The following is a 21,053-nucleotide window of genomic DNA, read 5'->3' as shown; positions in this document are numbered from 1 at the left end:
AACTGACTATCCTCCTTGGTCTAATTACAGTGGCCTGCTGCTTGCACAATTCGGTATTTATTTGGCAGTGTCCTCGTGGCTGTCTCCCCTATCCATCTAATTTGTATTTATTGAGCACCTATTAAGTCTCGAGGGCAGGGTCTGCCCTTGAGTAGACTCCAAGTGCTGGAGTTCCTCTCTACAGGGACTGGAGGGGACATGGCAGAGCTGCCCGCAGGCCTGGACATCTCAGCAAAATAAGGGCAGTATTCACAGGGGTTCCCTATCGGGAAGGGGCTGGTTTCACATTGGCTTTGTCAGCACCCCTTGCCTGCTGCTGTAGCTGTGCCTGCAGTGTCATCTTAGTACATCCCCTCCTGTCTCTATTTTTATACCATCCGGACGACAGCCTCAGAAGACTAAAGTTCAACTGTAAATCTCGTCCAACATTAACTCCCAGGGCAGGTTAAATGTTCAGTGGAGACTTCGATCTCCAACCCGCTAGTTGGGGAGGGCACACACCATTTGACTTTATTATTTACCTCCATTCAGAAAACCAATCCCACATCACGTTGCCATGTGGCAGGTGGGACCAGTTTTGTTTGACCACCCAAATGTGGGGCCATGGAGCAGGATGGGCACTGGCTTTATTCTTGGCTATCACTGTGTTTGCCAGTCAGGATCATCTTTCATTGAGGCCTATGGGATCTTATTTAATTCTTGCAAGAACACAGAGAAGCAGGATGAGGATGCCCATCTTACAGCTGGGGAAATCAAAGAGGTGAAGCTACATAGCCAGTAAGAAAGTGAAAGGAGGGGCAGCCCAGGTGGCTCAGTGGCTTAGTGCCTGCCTTCAGCCTGGGACATGATCCTGGAGTTCTGGGATCGAGTCCCACCTCAGGTTCCCTGCATGGAGCCTGCTTCTCCTTCTGCCTGTGTCTCTGCCTCTCTCTCCCTCTTTTTGTGTCTCTAAAGAATAAATAAATAAAATCTTAAAAAAAGAAAGAAAGAAAGTGAAAGGAGCAAGACCAGAACCGCAGCCAGATCAGGACTACTTTCTTTTCTTTTTTCTTTTTTTTTTTTTTTAAGATTTATTTATTTATTTATTCATAAGAGACACAGAAGAGAGAGATCAGGATTACTTTCTGTTTTACGGTCTCCCTGCTTTACGGTGAGCCCACTCTCTGGAAGAAGCTGGGGCACTGGGAAGGCCCAAGTGAGGCCCCTGCCCTCCAGGACAATAAGAGAATGGCCACTTGTCTCTGAGCAGACCCTAGCTCTCCCCTCCCTCCTCTCACTCCTCAACAACGCCCCCCCACCCCCCCCCCACCCCCGCCCCAGCTCCCCAGGGCCCGAAGCTGGGCCTCAGTAATTGTAGAGTAGTCCTCACAGGGCGGGGAAGAATCTGACGTTTCCAAAGGCCTTTTTGATGTCGATGATTATGGCGATGAGGAGGCTGTCCGTCTCCTACCAAGACTGGGGCCTTTCTTTGTTTCTCTCACCATCAGGGTCTTTCCTCTCCCTCTCTCCCTCTCTGCCCCAGGACTGGTATTGTCAGAGGACCAGCATCTGCTCCTCTTTTGGAGGAGGAAGAGGACCATCTGGGCCAAAGTGAAACCTGGGGTATCAACCCACTCTTCACCTTCCCCAAGCTGGGCCCAGGGGTGCGCTGACGTGTCATTAGCATAATATTTGCATAAGGAACAATTGAGGAGATTGGAGTCTCGCCTCAGAGGAAACACCTGCAAGCAACTGTGAACGAAAGCTTCTCCCGCCCCCCACTGAGGTCCCACCCCCACCCCCACCAGGATGGGGGAAGTGGCTGGAGCCCACTCCAGGGCCTCACGGTGAGGGTGAGTGACGGTGACGGTGACCCCGGGTATCGGTCCAGAGTGCCTACTCAGTGCCAGGCACTGAAGTGAATGCTCTGTTTCTCTGAATCCTCACAACCCCCCTCAGTGGTACGTTTCATTATTTTGTAATACAACTTACAGAGGAGGAAGCTGAGGCTCAGCCACCTCAAAATCACACGGATTATGCTGGTGGCAGAGCTGAGCTCTGCGGTGGGGCCGTGTGATTCCGTGCTGGCGCCCTCAACCCCTCAACCACTCACAGCAGGTTGGGGTGCTCTGGGCTCACCTCCGGCACCCAGATCCCATCTCCACGGGCCCGGGCCGGGGGTCCGCGCAGGCCTGGAACAAGAGCTCCAAGACTGGCTCCCACCGACAGGCACGCGGGCTGGCGCTCACTTGCGCAGCCGCTCTGCCCCGCCCCCGCCGGGGCTCCTGGAGGCCGGGAGCTTGGCCGTAACCAGGTTAGCCGAGATCCAATTAGCTGGTTAGCGCAGGCCGAGCCGGGGGCAGGCAGGGCGCGCGGCGCGGGACGGATGGGGCGGGTAATGTGCGGAGACAGCCGAGCCCACGGCTCGCGCTAACCTGATAAGCAGCTCCCGACTCACGGCCGCCCGCCTGGCAGGCTGAGGGCTTCAACCCTGGGTTGTGGTGGGGGGGCTGGGACAGCCTCCGACCCCGATTCCCCCCTGAACACACACACACACACACACACACACACACACACACACACACACACACACTCAGCCTTCATCCTCTGGCCCCTCCTCATCCTCTGGACTGTGAGGAAGGCAGCTCCTGCAAGATACTTTCATCCACTATCCGGCGTCAGGCACAGAAGGTGAGGGTGAAGCAACCACGTCCTCCAGGTGGGGGAATTCATGGGGAGGGGAGGTGGAGATAGCAGTGGCCACTATATTGGTCTTAAAGATTTCAATCCTGGGACACCTGGGTGGCTCAGCGGTTGAGCATCTGCCTTTGGCTCAGGGCGTGATCCTGGAGTTCTGAGATCGAGTTCCATGTCAGGCTCCCTGCATGGAGCCTGCTTCTCCATCTGCCTGTGTCTCTGCCTCTCTTTGAGTCTCTCATGAAGAAATAAATACAATCTTTAAAAAGAATGATTTTATTCTTAAGTAATCTCTACACCCAATGCAGGGCTCGAACTCACGACTGGAGATCAAGAGCCACATGCTCTGCTGAGCCAGCCAGGCACCCCCATAGGAGCCACTATTTATGGAGTTTGCCAGCTGCCAGACACTCTGCAAACCATTTATGTGTACTCCCTCACAGACACTCACCACCTGTTGCTGTAGGTACTATTATAATCCCCATTTTGCAGATGAAAAAAAATGAGTATTAGAGAGGTTAAGAAACCTACCAGACTATCAAGATAGCTTGGGCTTAAAACCACCATTCCTTACAGTACCTCTGAACCAGGTCTAGGGTTAACAACAATATGACTGATAACAATACTTCTTGCTTTTATATACCACTTTAGAGTTTACAAAGGCTCTTTGGATTTACCCTGACAAGTCCATAAGGTAAATGTTTTACTTTTGTCCCCTATATATTTTTTAAAAGATATTATTTATTTATTCATGAGAGACACACAGAGAGAGGCAGAGGGAGAAGCAGTTTCCCTGTGGGTAGCCCCATGCGAGACTTGATCCCAGGACTCTGGGATCACACCCTGAGCCAAAGGCTCAACCACTGAGCCACCCAGGTGCCCTCTGGCCCCTCTTTTACAGATAAATGAACTTGAGGCTTGGAGCGGCTTGTGCTCCCCCAGGCCTCACAGTTGGTAACAAATAGTCAGAATTTGAACCCAGGTCAGGTCTTTATGGCTCCAAGTTCAATACTTTTGAGGAGACAGTGGAAATAGTCCCTAAGTCAAGGGTGGGTCTTTCATCTATTTGCTTGTCTGTCACAACTAGTTGGAAGAGTGTGGCACCATGCTGGGCAGGCTTATTCAGGCCTAGAAAAAGCAAATGGCTTCCTGCCTTCATGGAGCAGGTGGAGAGGAAGGCTCTGAAGTTCTGTCTGGGGACTTGGGGCTGCTTTGGTCACGGGACTCCAGGGAATGAAAGACCATTCCGGTCCGACTTCCTCATGTTTTTCAGAAGCTGTGACTGAAGCCCAGAGAGTTAAGTGACTACCCAAGGTCACACAGACACACTGGCTCCTCTGTCAGTGAAGTTTCTTCTCAGCCCTGAAGTCTCCCATTCATTGCAGGATCGTGACTTACTAACCCTATAAACTCTGAGTTCTGTCTGGCACCCACTACCCACTAGTGAGGGAGCAGATGTAGTGGCAACCATCCCTTGGGGAGGCGACCCCATTTCCCCTCTGTCTGTGCTCTGGGGGAAGAGAATCAGCTGGATTCTGGCCACTTCAGGCAATATGGGTTTGGGGGGGTCAGGACTCAGGGACGAGCATACTGAGCCGGACAGCAGGGACACGGCATCTGGGTCATGTGTGTGAGAAGATGTAGGCACATCTGTTGCTCTCTGCCTTTCCTGAATACCAGCGCCAGAGGGGTTAAGCTGTCCCCAGCCCATCCTCTCCCCAGCGGGGGGCCTGAGGAGTTGTCAGTCCGGAAGCTGCTCTCCTAGTCCCAAAGGTCTGAGGAGGGGGAGGGAGAGGGGGGCGACTTTCTCAGTCTCTTTCCCAGGCTCCTCAGCCTCCCTGGGGATCCAGCTACATGCCATAGAGGTGACCCTTGACCCATCCCTCTCCACCAGGCGGCCCTCCCCTGCCTAGTCTGTAAAGACTCCACTCCTTGCTCTGGGGCATTGTGCTGTTGGGAAAGTGGGATCCCCCTACTTCCTCCCCTCATTTCCCCCACCATTTCACACATTCCCCTTGGTGCCTAATTCCACTTGGGTCCCACAGTCTCTATAGTCAGACCCCTGAACTTCTTCCCCCACCCTGCTCTGGGCCCCCAGGCATCTCCTCCCAGTCCCCCCCCCCCCCCCCCCCCGCATGTGTAATTATCTAAAAATAAAAGCTTGGGATTCAAGTAGGCAACTCCGGAAATATACAGTCCAGCCCAGGCCTCCGCCCCTGTGGGACAAGGGAGGACCCGTGCACAGAGAAATACCCAGATAAGGCGACACCCCACCCCCTCAGGTAAACACAGGAACCAGTCTGTTCCTGAGGAGAAAGAAGGCAGAGGAGGAGGACAGGGTCTGGAGGCTTCTCTTCTCTTGGCCTTCCCCATCTGAAATCAGAAGTGATTTCTACATTCTCAGCCATTGCTTGGAGAAGTGGCGGGCTGTCCACCCCCCCCACCCCCCCATGGCCAGCCCCGAAGTCCTGTCAGGACTGAAATTCAGGGAAATTCCAGCAGGTTTGGGCTCTCTTCCCTGCTCTGTTTCCCAGCAGTAGGCAGACAGCCTCTCTGAGCAACACCCTTCAGAGACATCTATTCTTCACCCCTCCACCTCCTCTCAGACCCTGGCCAGGACAGCAGCAGGGTCTAGGAGTGGCATCATCTGAGATCCCTTTCTCTGCCCCAGCTGTGTGATCAGGTGGCCATAGGAGAAGGGTTTTTGCAGGATCCTGCAGGGGATATTCCAGCCCCTCTGCGGCTGGCCCCAGCCATTTCCTCAGGGTGGCCGAAGGACCAGAATCAAATCATACCAGATTTGGTAAGATCCCCTCCCACACTGGGCCTTATGAACTTCCGGCTGGAATTGGTGTAACTGCTCAACAACAGTACATCCTGGGACCTCATGAACAATGGTAATAATTAGAAGAATAATAGCTCACATTTTTCAAGCACTTGCTCTGTGCCAGACCTGGGCCAAATACAACCCATTGCATCATTCTCAATCCTGTCAGGAGCCCGTTTTGATCATCCATACTTGTAGGTGAGGAGACTGAGGTATGGGTTGCTCACAGAGCTGGCCCAAGCCTTAGGTCACACTAGTTAATGACAAGGCTGGGACGAGAACTCATGGCTGTATGACTCCCCGGCTGGCTTTTCCACTTGGTCTGAGGGTAGGGTGCCCCACTGGAGGGACATCTTCTAAGTAACTGTGGTCTCAAGGCCTCAGTGAGCACCACTCGCATCCTGTGGGTAGAGGCCTCCCGGGAGGCCAGGCTTTCTTTCCACTGAGCCTGGGCATCCTCTCTGCACGCGGCAGAGATGTTTGAACAAAACACCCAGGGTTAGATGATCTCTGGCTCATTCCATCCCTGCCACCTTCAGTTCAAGCTTGGGCAAAGCGGCAGAGGCCAGCTTCGGGGATTGGGGCAACCAGTGCCTCATCAGTGTCATCCTGGGATCTGGGTCCCCAGCATCCCCACTGCTGGCCCCCAGCCCCCCAGTCCCCGCTCACCCCAGCCAGACACACTCCTGCGCCAGCCTCTCTTGGGCAGCAACAGCAGCAGCAGCAACACTCCTTCCTATTTCCTTCAGTGAGGTCTGACAGGCTGGCAGCCTGGACTGGGACGTCCACAGCCCGACTGTGAAGGAAACAAAGACTGACTTGAGAAGGCGCCCCCCTGCCCACATCTCGGGGCCCCTGCCTGGCCTGCCTGCCTGCTGCCCAGCCCCACCCATACCCTTCCTCTCAGGCCTGAGGGGAGCTGTCCAGCTCTCCCTACACCACTTGTAATCCCCACCCAAGAGCAGGCATTTAAAATTGCAGCCTTTTTGGTTCAGACAAGATTTATCTGACACAGGGGAATTAGATGATGTGCCTGGGAGAATCACATCATTAAAGTCCGTAACACAGGCAAACAGGCGGGCACCCGGCATATATAGGGTGAGTGAATTAGGGGCTCACTCAGGAGACCCCTTAGATACATCATCATGATAATAATGATGCCAACATCACCAACTTACCAGCTCCTGTTTATTATCAGTCACAAGACTGACACTGTGCTGAGTGCTTTACACACATTCCTTTTTTTTTTTTTTTTCTTTTTGAGGTTTTATTTATTCATGAGAGACACATAGAGACAGGCAGAGACACAGGCAGAGGGAGAAGCAGGCTCCCCGCAGGAAGCCCGATGCGGGACTCGATCCCGGGACTCCAGGATCACACCCTGAACCAAAGGCAGATGCTCAACCACTGAACCACCTAGGTGCCCCCATACATTCCTTTCTTTAAAAAAGTTTATTTATGTAATATCTACACCCAACGTGGGGCTCAAGCTCATGACCCTGAGATCAAGAGCTGCTTGCTCCTCTGACGGAGCCAGCCAGTAGCATTCCAACACGCATTCTTTTTTTTAAAATAGGTTTTATTGGGATCCCTGGGTGGCGCAGCGGTTTGGCGCCTGCCTTTGGCCCAGGGCACGATCCTGGAGACCCGGGATCGAATCCCACGTCGGGCTCCCTGCATGGAGCCTGCTTCTCCCTCTGCCTGTGTCTCTGCCTCTCTGTCTCTCTCTCTCTGTGTGACTATCATGAATAAATAAATAAAATCTTTAAAAAAAAAATTAAAAAAAAATAAAATAGGTTTTATTTATTGATTTTAGAGAGTGAGAGTGCACAAGCAGAGGGAGAGGGCAATGGATAGGGAGAAGGAGACTCCCCACTGAACAGGAAGTCTGATGTGGGACTTGATCCCAGGACCCTGGGATCATGATCTGAGCCAAGGCAGACACTTAACCAACTGAGCCACCCAGGTGCCCCCGCAACACACATTCTTATTTAATATTCACAATGACCATATGAGTCAGATGCTGTCATCCTCATTTTATAGATGAGAAGACTGGGGCTAAAGTCTCACAGTTACTAAGTAAGTGAGCTGGGGTTAGAACCCAGGCATGTAGATATGTGGTTTTCTCGTGGTCACTTGGCTCCTGGCTGATTGGCTCCTGTGCATGTTCATATGCTCTTCAGATAAAGTTGACAGCACTTTCTGAAATTCTTAAACTGGTCTAAGCAGTTCTGATGGAATAGACATGTCCTGCCACTTAGGTGAGGCTTTGCTTTAAGCCTCTAACTGGCTTTGGGCCAGCACTCCCCTTCTCGTACCAAACTCTTCTGATCAATAACTAGTGGATGCTTTTATGTGCAGGAAGCACCCACCAAAAGTCTATGTCATTATCACAGTTCTTGATCGCTCCTCCCAGCAGAGAATCCCTTTGCCCACTTAATGTTTGTCAGCTGAGCTACTAATTTATATGCTCCCTTTGACCTTCTCTCTCAGATGCTACCTCATCCTCCCTCCCACCGTGACCTTAGGGGTCCAGGATAAATTCCATTCAAACCGCCCCTCCTTATCCCTACCCTAGTAGTCCTGATACATAACTTTAATTCTAGCCCTTCTGTCTGCCCACCCTTTATCTCCTCTTAATATTTCTCTGGTCATGTCACTCCCGCTCCTCCTCTGACTGTCTCTGGTGTCTCTATTACTGTCCCCCTCCCTGGAGCCAATGCCACGGAGCCGCCCAACATGTGTAAGTGTGACTGCCTGGAAAATGTAACTTTCAAGGAGCCTGAAATTGAGTGACAGTAAACAGAACCTTGGAGACCCAGACATCATCTAGGGTTTACATGGACTCAGCAGCAGGAACTTGGAAATGAGGCAAAAAGGGAGAGAGAGAGAGAGAGAGAGAGAGGAATTAGGATGATCAAAAGAATGAGCTGGAGGGAGAAATGGGAAATGAGGGGAGTGATATTGATTCAACCAGGCCCAAAGCATCCTTGACGGTCAGTATTGGAAGGGCCCTTAGAGATCAACCAGTCCAGAGTGGCAAAGAAGTTTCAAGTCACGAGTTAATACTGAATGATGAGCAGCAGCTGCCTACAGTGTGTCCTGGGAAGAGAGTGCTGCTATTGATTAGCAATGTCTGCCATGGGCGCTGGATTAGGCACGGTGGTATGTGTGCCAGAATTTACTTCCTTGATCTAGTTTCAACCTCTTTAATGTGGAGTCACTGAGGAGCCCAGAGGGCAAGAAAATTGTCCAAGATTTCCACAGTGAATTGGTAGAAGATCTCACTCAGGGCCCTTGCTATCTCCTAAACTCCAGGAAAAAGTTGTATAATTCGACGAAGACAAGGAGCCCAGGGAAAATGGGTCCTCCATAGGGGATGGTAGGTAAAGGAGCAGCTAATCTGAAGCTGTGGAGAAGACAGTGGATATTATAGTCTAGATGCAGGGTGAGTGCTCCCTTCTCACTGGTTGTTCAGTTGACTGGATGGGTCCAGAAGCCTGGTGATGACTTCGCTGACCTCTAGCTTCTCCACCAGTCCCAAGGAGGACAAGGAGGCTCCCTGGAGCAGAGGTCTTGACTCTCTGGTCAGAGCAGCCAGTCAGAGGCATGCCTGGGTGGCTCAGCGCTTGGGCGCCTGCCTTCGGCTCAGGTTGTGGTCCCAGGATCCCGGATCGGGTCCCTCATTGGGCTCCCTGTGAGGAGCCTGATTCTCCCTCTGCCTGTGTCTCTGCCTCTCTGTCAGTCTGTGTCTCTCATGGATAAATAAATAAATCTTAAAAAAAAAAAAAAAAAGCCAGTCAAAAAGAGACAAGAGGGGGGAAATGGGCTTGGAGCAAGGATGGCATACATCAGGGCAAAGACACCAATGGAGAAGGCCCCGAAGGTTGCAGCAATTTAGAGGAGCCAGACAGGAGACAAACATAGAGGCACTTGTGTGCAGATTTGGCATGTGGGCCAGAGGAGAAGAAAGACCCTCCAGGTGATAAGGGCTGCAGAATGGGGATAATGACACCCTGACAAAGCACTGGGTGTTTGGAGCCCAGCCCGGCCAGGGTGCTGGCACAGCTCAACCATGACACACCTCTCACAGGCTGGGGGATGCAGGCAAGGAGGAGCAGGGGGGCCGAGGTGCCCAGCACCAGCACAGCCTTGGAAGCTTGTTCTTGAGCTCCTGTCTCTCTTCCTCTCTCTATCTCTATTGTTCTCCCCTTCTCTGCCTTTCTCTTACCTTTCTCCCTGCCTTGTCTGCACCACAGAGTCTCCACTGGGAGCAGAAATGGGCAAGGGAGTAGTGAGAATGGTGATACAGAAAGACCTGAGGGCTGCTTTAACCCATATCACCTGTCCAAGGCCACGACAAGAAACCAGGCTCGAGGTGTCTGAGAGCAGAGAATCATCTGGGGTATGCCTGGGTGGTTCAGCGGTTTGGCGCCTGTCTTCGGCCCAGGGTGTGATCTTGGGGTCCCGGGATCGAGTCCCACGTCAGGATCCCTGCACCGAGCCTGCTTCTGCCTCTGCCTGTGTCTCTGTCTCTCTCTGTGTGTCTCTCATGAATAAATAAATAAAATCTTTAAGAAAAAAAAAAGGGAGAGTGAGAAAATCCATCTGGACACCACACCTAGTTTTTATTTTTTCTTTTTTTAAAGATTTTATTTATTTATTCATGAGAGACACAGAGAGAGAGACAGAGACACAGGCAGAGGCAGAAGCAGGCTCGGTGCAGGGATCCCGATGTGCGACTCGATGCCGGGACTCCAGGATCACGCCCTGGGCTGAAGGCAGATGCTCAACTGCTCCACCGCTGAGCCACCCAGGCACCCCCCACCCAGTTTTTTTTTTTAATTTTTTATTTATTTATGATAGTCACACACAGAGAGAGAGAGAGAGGCAGAGACACAGGCAGAGGGAGAAGCAGGCTCCATGCACCGGGAGCCCGACGTGGGATTCTATCCCGGGTCTCCAGGATGGCGCCCTGGGCCAAAGGCAGGCGCCAAACAGCTGCGCCCCCCAGGGATCCCTCCACCCAGTTTTTCAAGAGAGACAACTAGGAGTAAATCCTGCCTCCAAGTCAGTGTCACGTTCATTTGTCATCCCACTCTCCCATCTTCGCTCTGGGGCTAAGCTCACCCACACTTCCCTAAGGGAGCCATCCCTTTCCTATCTCGGTCCATGTGGTGTAGGAAGGGCTCACTCTACCTGACTAGCCAAGACCTCAGGGTGGGCCATGGGACTGGAGCTGGTCCAGCTGCGCCTTTCATCCCTGTGCCCCTTGATTCAATAAAAGCTGATCCAGTATGATCAACACTAAACTATGGGAAAAGGTGTGCTTTCTATGGGGTTGGGCACATTGGTAGGTTTAGGCCTAGAGTTGCTTAAAACACTTGGGGAGTGGATGGGGTGCCTGGGCGTTTCAGTTGGTTGAGCGTCTGACTCAGGTTTTGGCTCAGGTCATGATCTCAGGGTGGTGAGATCAAGCCCTGCCTTGGGCTCCTTGCTTGAGATTCTCTCCTTCTCCCCCTGCCTCTCTCCCTGCTAGTGCATGTGTACATGCTCACATGCTCACTCTCTCGTTTTTTAAAGATTTTATTTATTTATTCATGAGACACAGAGAGGGGGAGAGAGAGAGAGAGGCAGAGACATAGGCAGAGGGAGAAGTAGGCTCCGTGCAGGGAGCCTGACTTAGGACTCGACCTCAGGTCTCCAGGATCATGCCCTGGGCTGAAGGCAGGCGCTAAATCACTGAGCCAGCCAGGCTGCCCTCTCTCTCTCTAAAAATCAATCAATCAATCTTAAAACAAAACCACTTGGGAAATAGCTACCAGAGTATACATCTAACACAAAGGAGAACAGACCCGTGAGTTGGAGAGAGCAGCCAAATGATCAAGTGCCTGGATCCAGCTGTGCCTGAAGTCTACATCTGGGCTTTTCAGTTATGTGTGCAAAAAAGCTCAAGCCAGTTCAAGTTGGACTTCTATCCAAGAGATTCTAAGTCAACTTAGAGAATCAAAGGAGAGAGGCAGGGAGACAACTGCAGGAACGAGTGCTTCATCTGATGGGAAAGCAGGAGTGTGTGTATGGGGGGTGGGGGCTGGTACATTAGGATCACTGAACCTGCATGTGACAGTGAAGCCAGATACCAGAATTTACTGGAGAGAACACATAGCCAAAGTTGATTCTCCATGTGGGCCAACCTGAGGTGGGATGAAAACTTCCATACCGCTATATACACACTATCTGCGTCATGACAGAAAGTCCATCTGACCCCTGGTCTGCCTGTGGTGTGGGGAGGAAGGCAAGGTCAGGTGGAGTTTATCTTGACAGCACCCAGTTGCAACGGATGTCCCTACTAACAGCTCTTATGATGTAAACCTCATTCCAAGACAGACATTTAAAGACAAATGAAAACATTCAACCAATCCCTGCTTATCATACACGCTCAGCATCTTTCCAACCCCTTCCTTATCAGATGTTTCCAGATTTCATCTAATTTACAGAATACTAAACTTAGTGATAGACAAGAGAGACAAGAGGAACAAAGTCACAAGCTGGACTTGTAAATGGTCCAGATTGCACAACTCCAACACATCATCAGGTGACCCCGGCTTTCCTCTTCACCCTGGAGTGGCAAGATGTGTGGAAACCCTATTGGTTATAACCTAAGAAATGATCTCCTGGGGCCTTGTCTGCACTGCTTGCAGGAGGTGCCAGGTGGGGAAGGGAATGTTAGGAGGAAGCCATGCCCAGCACAGGTCCCTTCCCAGGCACCTGCGTGGCTCAGGTAGGTTGAGCATCTGCCTTTGGCTCAGGTCATGATCAGGTCAGGGTCCTGGGATGGAGCCCCACATGGTAGGGCTCCCTGCTCAGCAGGGTGTCTACTCCTCCCTCTCTCTCTCTCTCTCCCCTTCCCCCCTTCTCCTGCTCACTCTCTCAAATAAATAAATAAAATCATAAAAAAAAAGAAACTCTTTTCTCTTGTCACAGGCACATGGATGTCTGTGCTGGGAACCCTTGTGGGGAGGGGGGACACAGCCTCAAAAAAAAGACAGACAGGGTGGAGAGTCTGATTCCTGGTGCTTGAGAGTTACTTAACTCTTCACACTTCTCCACCTTTTTCCATCTCCCCTTGCTGAGAAACCATCAATGCTTTAAGGAAAAAACCCTACACAAATGAAATACATATATGTAATATATGTGTGTATATAAACCTGCACAGAATTCAAATGTTGTGTTTCTCCTCTGTTACGTCTGTGTTCTATAGAGATTTCCCTGCTGTTCAAGTAAGGCCTGCCTCATCTTCCTTACAGCCTTCATGGTAATACTGTTTATTTTCCTATCCCTTTATTGATGGACATTAAGATTGTTTTGGATTTTTTTTAAGATTTTATTTTTAAAATTATTTTTTAACGTTTATTTAAGTAATCTGTACACCCAACATGGGGCTCGAACTCAGGGCCTCAAGATTACAAGATCAAGAGCTGTCTGCTCCTCCAACAGAGCCAGGCAGGTACTCCTGTTGAGGATTTTTTCTTCTGTCATGTATCTGCTCTAAATATCTAATATATTTTGTGCGGTGAACACCTAATACACCTTGTGCACATGTATGAGTGTTTCTTGAGGATTCATCCTAGGAGAGAGATTGTTGGCTCAAAGCGTGTATGTGTTTTTCACCCCGAAAGAAACTGCCAAGTTAGAGTGGAGACATTTTTCCTGTGAAGAACCCTCCCTGGGGCTGAAGCAGAGATTAAAGGCACCCAGGGTGGAAAGAGCATGGGCTTTCAAATCAGATCTATTCAGGTCCAAATCTTGGCTCTGCCATCTTCTTCCTGTGTGACCTTGGATAAATCACTTAACCTCTCTGAGCTGCTATTTCCTTAACTGCAAAGTGAGGGACTGTAAGAACTGCCTCACGAAGCTGATGTGAGGATCAACTGGCATCTTCTAGGCCAAGACTCTAATATGGGCCTGGCACACAGGAAGTTCTTGGGCAATGTGAGCACCTTTTCCCAGCACAGACTCCCTACCTCATTCATCATGGGTGGCCAGCTCTGGGGAGAGGCTGAGAAGGTGATTTATTAGTGAATGTCATGCAGAAGTCAGGACTCCATGGTGGCTCCTTCTAAAAGGTCACCCAGGCAACACTTGGAGCTGGGAACTGTTGCAAGTAAAGCATAAAGGTCTGCTTTTGAGAACACAGCCTGGGGGCCATCTACTGGAGGACCTTTCACTAAATGATCCCTTCACCCCAGCCACTGCCCTCTGTGTTCTGTCTCTGCAGAGGAGGAGGAAGAAAATCTTCCTCAAGAAAGAGTGAGCTGGCTGGATTTTATCACCGGGAGTGGCTGGATTGCTCTGTGCCCAGAGAACAGAACAAGGACGAGGATAATACACAGGACCAAGGTCGGGCAGCAGAGTGAGATCTCTGTCTTGGGGACCCAATGTGCATGCTCGCAAAAAGCTGCAGGGCTGCCCTGCTGAAGACCCTCGCCCAGGAGGTGGCCCACCCATTTCATCTCAGGTTCCATGAAGGGGTGTGCAAAGCTGGAGGGGGGCGGGAGGAGGCCATCCTTCAGGGGGTAATGGCCAGGTTGTGCCATAGTCCCAGTCAGATGGCAGCAATCTTAGAGCCCCTACAGGTCACTGTGTTTTACTCTCTTGAGGCACCCTCCTCCAAACTTCAGGACTATCGGCTCTTCTTTCTGGAGACTACATGGGCCGTAGAATACAAGACTGGGCTCCCTTCCTGGAGGAGGATGAGTGTATGAGCCCAGAGACTGCTGCCCTGGGGATCACGGTGGTGATTTTGGCAAAAGATGTGAAGCTGAGCAGCCTGGTGACAGCAATGGTGACGAGGCCTCCAGTAGGTGTAGTCACAATGAATGATGGCTTGCTTAGGGAAGCTGGGGGGTCTGGTAAGAATGAGCTCTGTAATAGGAGTCTAAACACATGGTTTTCAGTTCCAGATCCATCTATTACAAGCTGTGTAGTCTAGGGGAAATGGCTTATCCTTTCTGACCTCAATTTCTTCATCAGTAAAATGGAGAAGCTCATACCACCAGTCCTATCTTCCTCAATCTCTCCAAGCAGCAGGTGTCTTTAACATGCCAGAGGGTGAGTGAGAATTCAGATGGAGCTACTTTGCTAAAAACAGCTTGGGAGGGGAGAAGATGACTGAGCAGAACTGGTCGATCACATTATTCCCAGAATGATTTCTTGTGTCCCCTGGAGGCTCCTGTTACTGTGATTATGTTTCCTGGTTCCCAATTCCTGGACTCTAGGGTAGCTGGGATCTCTGGTTCTCTCTTCACTTAGCATTTTACAATGATGTCCTGGCTTCTTGCCCAGGCCCTACTCACTGATGCTGGAGCTGACCCTGTAGGGCCCTGGCTCCCTCCGCCCAACCTGGAGACAGGGCCCAGACTCTCTGGAAGGAAGTAGCAGGAGGCTTGCATGAAAAGCCAAATGCTGTGCATGACAGGAGCTGATTGTGGTGGTTGAGGGCGGGGCCTGAGCAGTGTCACCCAAGGAATATTTCACCCAAGGGGCCCAGAGAGTTTCGGCTCTATGCCTCAGCGTGATCCTGGGATGAGCGGGTCCTGGGATGAGCGGGTCGGGGATCGGGGATTAGGCAGGGAGATGTGTCCTCCAGGTGGTCCCTTAGCCTATAATGGAAGTAGGTTCCCTGCTTTGTCCATGCCCTGTTCATACTCTAGAGAGGTGGGCAAAGGACAAAGTATGAGGGACGCCTGGGTGGCTCAATGGTTGAGCATTTGCCTTTGGCTCAGGTCATGATCCTCTGGTCTTGGGATCAGTCCTGCATCAGGCTCCCCTGCAGGGAGCCTGCTTCTCCCTCTGCCTATGTCTCTGTCTCTCTCTGTCTCTCTCCATCTCTCATGAATAAATAAAATCTTAAAAAAAAAAAAAAAAAAGGACAAAGTGTGAGACTCTGTCCAGGAAAACAAACTCCCCACATTGAGAAGGGAGATGAAGGCCACTCAGTCCCCACCATTGCAAATACAGTTTTTAGAAAAGGAATAGGATTGAGGGGGTACCTGGCTGGCTCATGTGATTCTCAGTCTCAGGGTATTGAGTTTGAGCCCCACGTTGAGTGTAGAGATTACTAAAACAAATGAGTAAACTTTAAAAAGTAAATAGGGAGTAAGATTGACCAGTGCTTGCATATAAATGGAAGGGGGTGGTGTGGGGGGTGAGGGCCCTGGCAGGGGAGGGAAAGTGGGCAGACCATCCTTTATTGGGCACTGAGGAGATGCCAGATACAGCTCCTGCCCCGCTTCAGTCCTCCTCAGGGCCGCCTGGTGAGGCTGTCTCCACAGCTCCATTTAGCTGATGAAGAAACTGAGGGTCTGAAAGATTAAGTGGTGCTGCTAGGATGGCGCTACTAGGAAAAGGCTGACTTGGAATCTAAACCCACGACTGCCTGCCTGTCTGTCTGCTGAACTGGAGCTTTGTGTTTGTCACCTGTTCCCAGGCCTCAGGGCCAGCCCTCCTCAGACCCCCTCCCCTGGCCTTGCCTCCCTGCCCCAGCCCCTCCAACCCGCGCTCTGTTCCCCAGAGCCCCTTGAATCTCTTCACTCACTCCTCAGTCTGCTTCCTCTTTGGAAACAAGCCACAGGCTTTTTAGTTCCATCCGAGGGATAGAAAATGGTCTCATTCCCCACCCCCAGGTCTCTCCAGCCTCTTATCCATCCAAACCTAAGCATCTCTCTCTCCTCCCCTCCCCCCTCTCTTCTTGGTTTTTTTTGTTTTGTTTTGTTTTGTTTTTTTCCTTTCTGTTTATCCATCACTAGAATCCACCACCCCCCTTCCCTCTTGCCTGTAGGTTCTGTGGCTATAATCAAATCATAACTTTTATTAAATTTAAGATTACTTTTTAATGGAATCAATTTCTTGTGTGGTGCTTCTCTGCCTGCCCACGGGCTCCGCGGGCTCTGCGCGCAGCATCCCCACCCGCACAATTGTCTCTGCCGCTGGCGTTTCTGGCTCAGCTGCCTGGAAAGGAGGGGCAGGTCAGCCATCCCTAAGCTCACACGCGGAAACGCACACACCAGGAACGCGTGCGCGCACACGCGCAACGCCCCCCCCCGCCCCCCAAGGTGCACCTTCGTGTGAAGCCCCAGCGCCACGACCTTGCACCCCGGCGCCCACGCGGAGCGCTGGGGCGGGGAGCGGGGAGCGGGGGGCGGGGCAGGAGGGGCGCCGCGCAGGGGAAGACGCAGAGCGCAGAACAAACACGGAGCCAAGCAGACATTTCTCAGCCTGCGAATTTCCTGCAGTTCTGTTTTCCATCCTCAGAAAGAAGCTGGTTTCTGCCAGCCCTCCCCCAGCCCCCTGACTCCATTGTGCGGCTGATGAGCAGGGAGGAGGGGGGCCAGGGGAGCGCCTAGGACACTCAGGTCCTCCTTTGATTTATACAAGTCCGGGCAAGATGCAGAGCTGCACCTGAAGCGGTGACCCCAAAGAGAAGCCCAACTGGGAGATCTGCAGGCCGGAGGGGACAAACCATCCAGGCCTGGGGCTTCAGGAGGAAGGGAGACTGGGGGAGCCACAGGGAACATTCTAGAGATAGGAGAGTGTGCAGGGAAGAGAGGGGTCAGAGGGTCATTTTGATGGAGGGGCAGAAGCTGTAGGGAGGTATTGGGGTGTTCTCGTGGTGAGCTGACTATGGGCGCCTCTAGATGGGGGCCTGCTGACTCAGCAGAGACTTGGCAGCTTCCTTGAGCTGTCTAGGCAGCCCTGGGCTCTGCTCCAGCTTTCCTGGGAGGCTCCCCAGACACAGTCTCAGGTGGACATGATCACGGGTGGATACAATCACGGGTGGACGGGTAGATCTGAGGCAACCTCTTGGCTCTTTACACTGTCCTCAGTGCGACTTGCTCTGAGTATCCAGAGGGGGCCCTGTCCGTCCTGGAGGGTGGTGCATAGCTTAGTGGGGAAGAGCACAGCCTTTGCCATCAGGGAGGTCTACGAATCCAGACGCTGATGCTAACTGTGTGACCACCCTCTCTGAGTGAGTTTCTTCCTCTATAAATAAGGATTTAGTGATATGATGCATGTAGAACATCTAGCACAAAGCCTGGCACACAGTAAGAGCTCAATACAGAGACTGTTAATATATGTATTATGTCTTCTAAGCCCCAACCAAACACATACATAGAGCTGAGGTGGACTGGGATCTGAGCCAAGGGGTAGGCCAGAGGGCAGATTGCACCAGGCATCCCTCAGCTCCTGGATGCAGATCATGCCGGGCCCATAGGCCATATATATGAGTGAGAATTCCAAGACTGGAACTCAGGCCATGGTAGGACTTCAGGAGGGGCTTGTAGTGGGAACCAGAGGAGAGGCAAGGGACTGATGAAGGCTCCTAGATACTGAAGGCCGAGCCCACTCCCCTACCCCTGACTTTCAGGGGCACAGGAGCCTGAAGGGGGATTCCCTCTGGGACAGGAATGATGGAGAACTTCCTGCCCCCCTGGAAGCCTCCTGGTAGCTACCTATTGGTTCTGGAGACATTCATGGGCTCTAACCTTCTTAGGTAAGGTCCAAACAGGAAGAGCCTATAAAGCTTTAATTAGGTGCAGTGCATAAATGAATTTTTTTTCCCATTTCTGTCCTCCAGCCCTGGGAGGAAGAGACTGGTGGAGAATGTGAAAAAAGGGCAGAACTGGGAAAGGCTGGTTCTGTAATGAAATCCTACATGTGCTCAGCTTGGGACCAGAGGCCAACATAGCTGAAATCACGGTATAACTGAAATTTGCTGCACAAGCCCATCAGGGCTGTATTTTGGGGCCTGGCAGCTGCCTTGGAGTGAGAGGCAGCTGGGGTCCCCTCCCCCAGGCAGGAGCTTACCTCTCACCTTTCCATTATCTGTAGAAGGAAGCTGGTCCAACCTGCTGAGTATCTTCCTCTGTTTGACCCCTGCTACAAGAATGCTTGATGAATCTACACCTGGACTTACAGACCTGCATGGTCTTGTCTGGGCCTGGATGTTCCCACAGGGCCATGTATTGGTCATACATGTAGAGCTTTACTGCTCAAGGGGACTTCTGAAGTGTGAATATTACTCACTTCAATTATCCTCTCACTCACCAGGCAACTAAGGCCAGGGGGTAGTGGAGAGTCACATGGAGTAAAGAATGATTGAGCCCCACCAAGGTCTCCTGATTCTTTGATCCCTGCCTGCTACGCTTTTTGGGCCTCACTCCTCCAGATGTAGCTGTAACTCCCATCTACACCTTGTATCACCCACCCTTCCACGGTGCTTACCATGAGCGGGGCATTTTATGAGGCAACCCCATGAGGCAGGTACTGTTACAATCTCCATTCTACAGATGGGAGGCAGAGAGGTGAAGTAACTAACCTTAGCCAAACGGGTAGAGCTGGAATTTCAAACCAGAACATCTAGCTGCAGAATCTGGGCTCTTAACCCCCTTATCCTATAGCTCTTCACCTGCACACATTTGCCTTCACTTTTCCCTTCTCGAGTTCCTTGCATTTACCATCACTGTTGCCACCACCGCCACCTTCATAATGCATCAATTTCCCATTTTTGGACTCTAGGTTTGTTTTCGGTTTTAGATTTTTTAATCTCTACACCCAATGTGGGGCTCAAACTCATGAGCCCAAGATCAAGAAATGCACACTCTTCTGACTGAGCCAGCCAGGTGCCTTCTATTCTCTCATTTCTGATTTCAGTCTAAGCCAGATAATCACCTCTGCCACAAGGGCATGCTTAGCATTGTGATCATCCTCCCTTTTCTCTGGATCTTCCTCATCATTTTGCCATCATTGTCGTCAGCATTCACTATCAGCACCACCTTCACCATCTACAAAATTCTTTTTTTTTCTTAAGATTTTATTCATTTATTCGTGAGAGACACAGAGAGAGACAGAGACATAGGCAGAGGGAGAAGCAGGCTCCCCATGAGGATCCCATTGTGAGACTTGATCCCAGGACTCCGGGATCATGCTCTGAGCCAAAGGTAGATGCTCAACCACTGAACCACCAGGCATCCCACCATCTATAAAATTCTTAATTGCAGATGACTGTGACCTTGGAGATCAATGCAGACATAACTCTTGCCTTGGGACAGGAAGAGAGTACTTACAGTCTCTAGTCTCCTCCAGCCATATAAAAGCTCTTTTTAAAATTTTTTTAAAATTTAGGGATCCCTGGGTGGCGCAGAGGTTTAGCGCCTGCCTTCGGCCCAGGGTGTGATCCTGGAGACCTGGGATCGAATCCCACATCGGGCTACCTGCATGGAGCCTGCTTCTCTCTCTGCCTGTGTCTCTGCCTCTCTCTCTCTCTCTCTCTCTCTTTCTCTCTCTGTGTCTCTCATGAATAAATAAATACAATCTTTAAAAAAATTTTTTTTTGTAATTTATTTTTAAAAAATATTTATTTATTTGAGAGAGAGAGAGAGTGAGTGAGTGAGATAGCACGAACAGGGGAGCAACAGAGGGAGGAGAAGCAGATTCCCTGCTGAACAGGGAGCACGACTCGGGGCTCGATCCTGGACACTGGAATCATGACCTGAGCCGAAGGCAGACGCCTAACTGACTGAACCACCCAGGTTCCCCTCTTTTTTTTCTGAGGTGGGGGCAGAGGGAGAGGGAGAGAAAGAATCCCAAGTAGGCTCCACGCCCAGCATGGAGCCCAATGCAGGGCTGGATCCCATGATCCTGAGATCATGACCTGAGTGGAAATCAAGAGTCAGATGCCCAACCAACTGAGCCACCCAGGCATCCCCATATATTTAAAGTCTCTAAAGTAAAGGTACAAGCCAGAATGTGGGAAGGTAGTCTTGTTCTTAGAGACTTTTCTGGAAAAAAGAGGGGTGGGGGAGAGAAGTTGCAAACAGCCAGAGAATGTCTCGTGAGGGAAATTAATCAATGGTCAAGGAGATTGCTTGTCATCTTTCAATATCTATAGCAATAACAAGCCTCCAGGGAGGGGGTTGGAGCTCCAGGGGAAAAGATGATCAGAGGATATGCTGCCCAACCCAATCATCTAATGAACTACTGGGGAAAAATGGAATCATAGGCAGCTTCCACCTACTTTGGGTGTTGGCCAGTAAATACCCCATCTTCCCAGCACAGTAGCTCTTGCAGTCCCTGGAAGCCAGCAGCAAGCACACTGCCCAGGAGTTTTAAAAATTGATTATGCCTTTGGGTCCAAATTCCACCCACATCCCAGCCCATAAAGTCTGCTGGTTGGCTGTCCATGATTGGCTGCCAGGGGAGCCATCGTCCTGCACAAGATCACAGGAAGAGGGGGCAATGGCTTCCCAGACCAGAGCCTCCACCCAGAATTCAGCCAAGTCCTCAGAGCTCCCAGGACCTGGAGGAATTTTCCCCCCGGTTGTGTTTGGAATTGGCTGGTTTTCTGGGCACCAGGCCCAGCTCAGTTTAATTTTTGTTTATTTTTATGTACAGATTCTCTTCTGTTTGGGGAAGAGCTTTGTAAATTATTATTATTTATATGATAAAGAATAAATCACACCAAATAAAAAAACCCACAATCTCTTTTTCT

Source organism: Canis lupus, chromosome 5 (assembly GCF_048164855.1).
Source record: "Canis lupus baileyi chromosome 5, mCanLup2.hap1, whole genome shotgun sequence".
Lineage (NCBI taxonomy): Eukaryota > Metazoa > Chordata > Mammalia > Carnivora > Canidae > Canis > Canis lupus.
The sequence above is the reverse complement of the archived record's forward strand: the minus strand, read 5'-3'. Positions refer to the sequence as shown.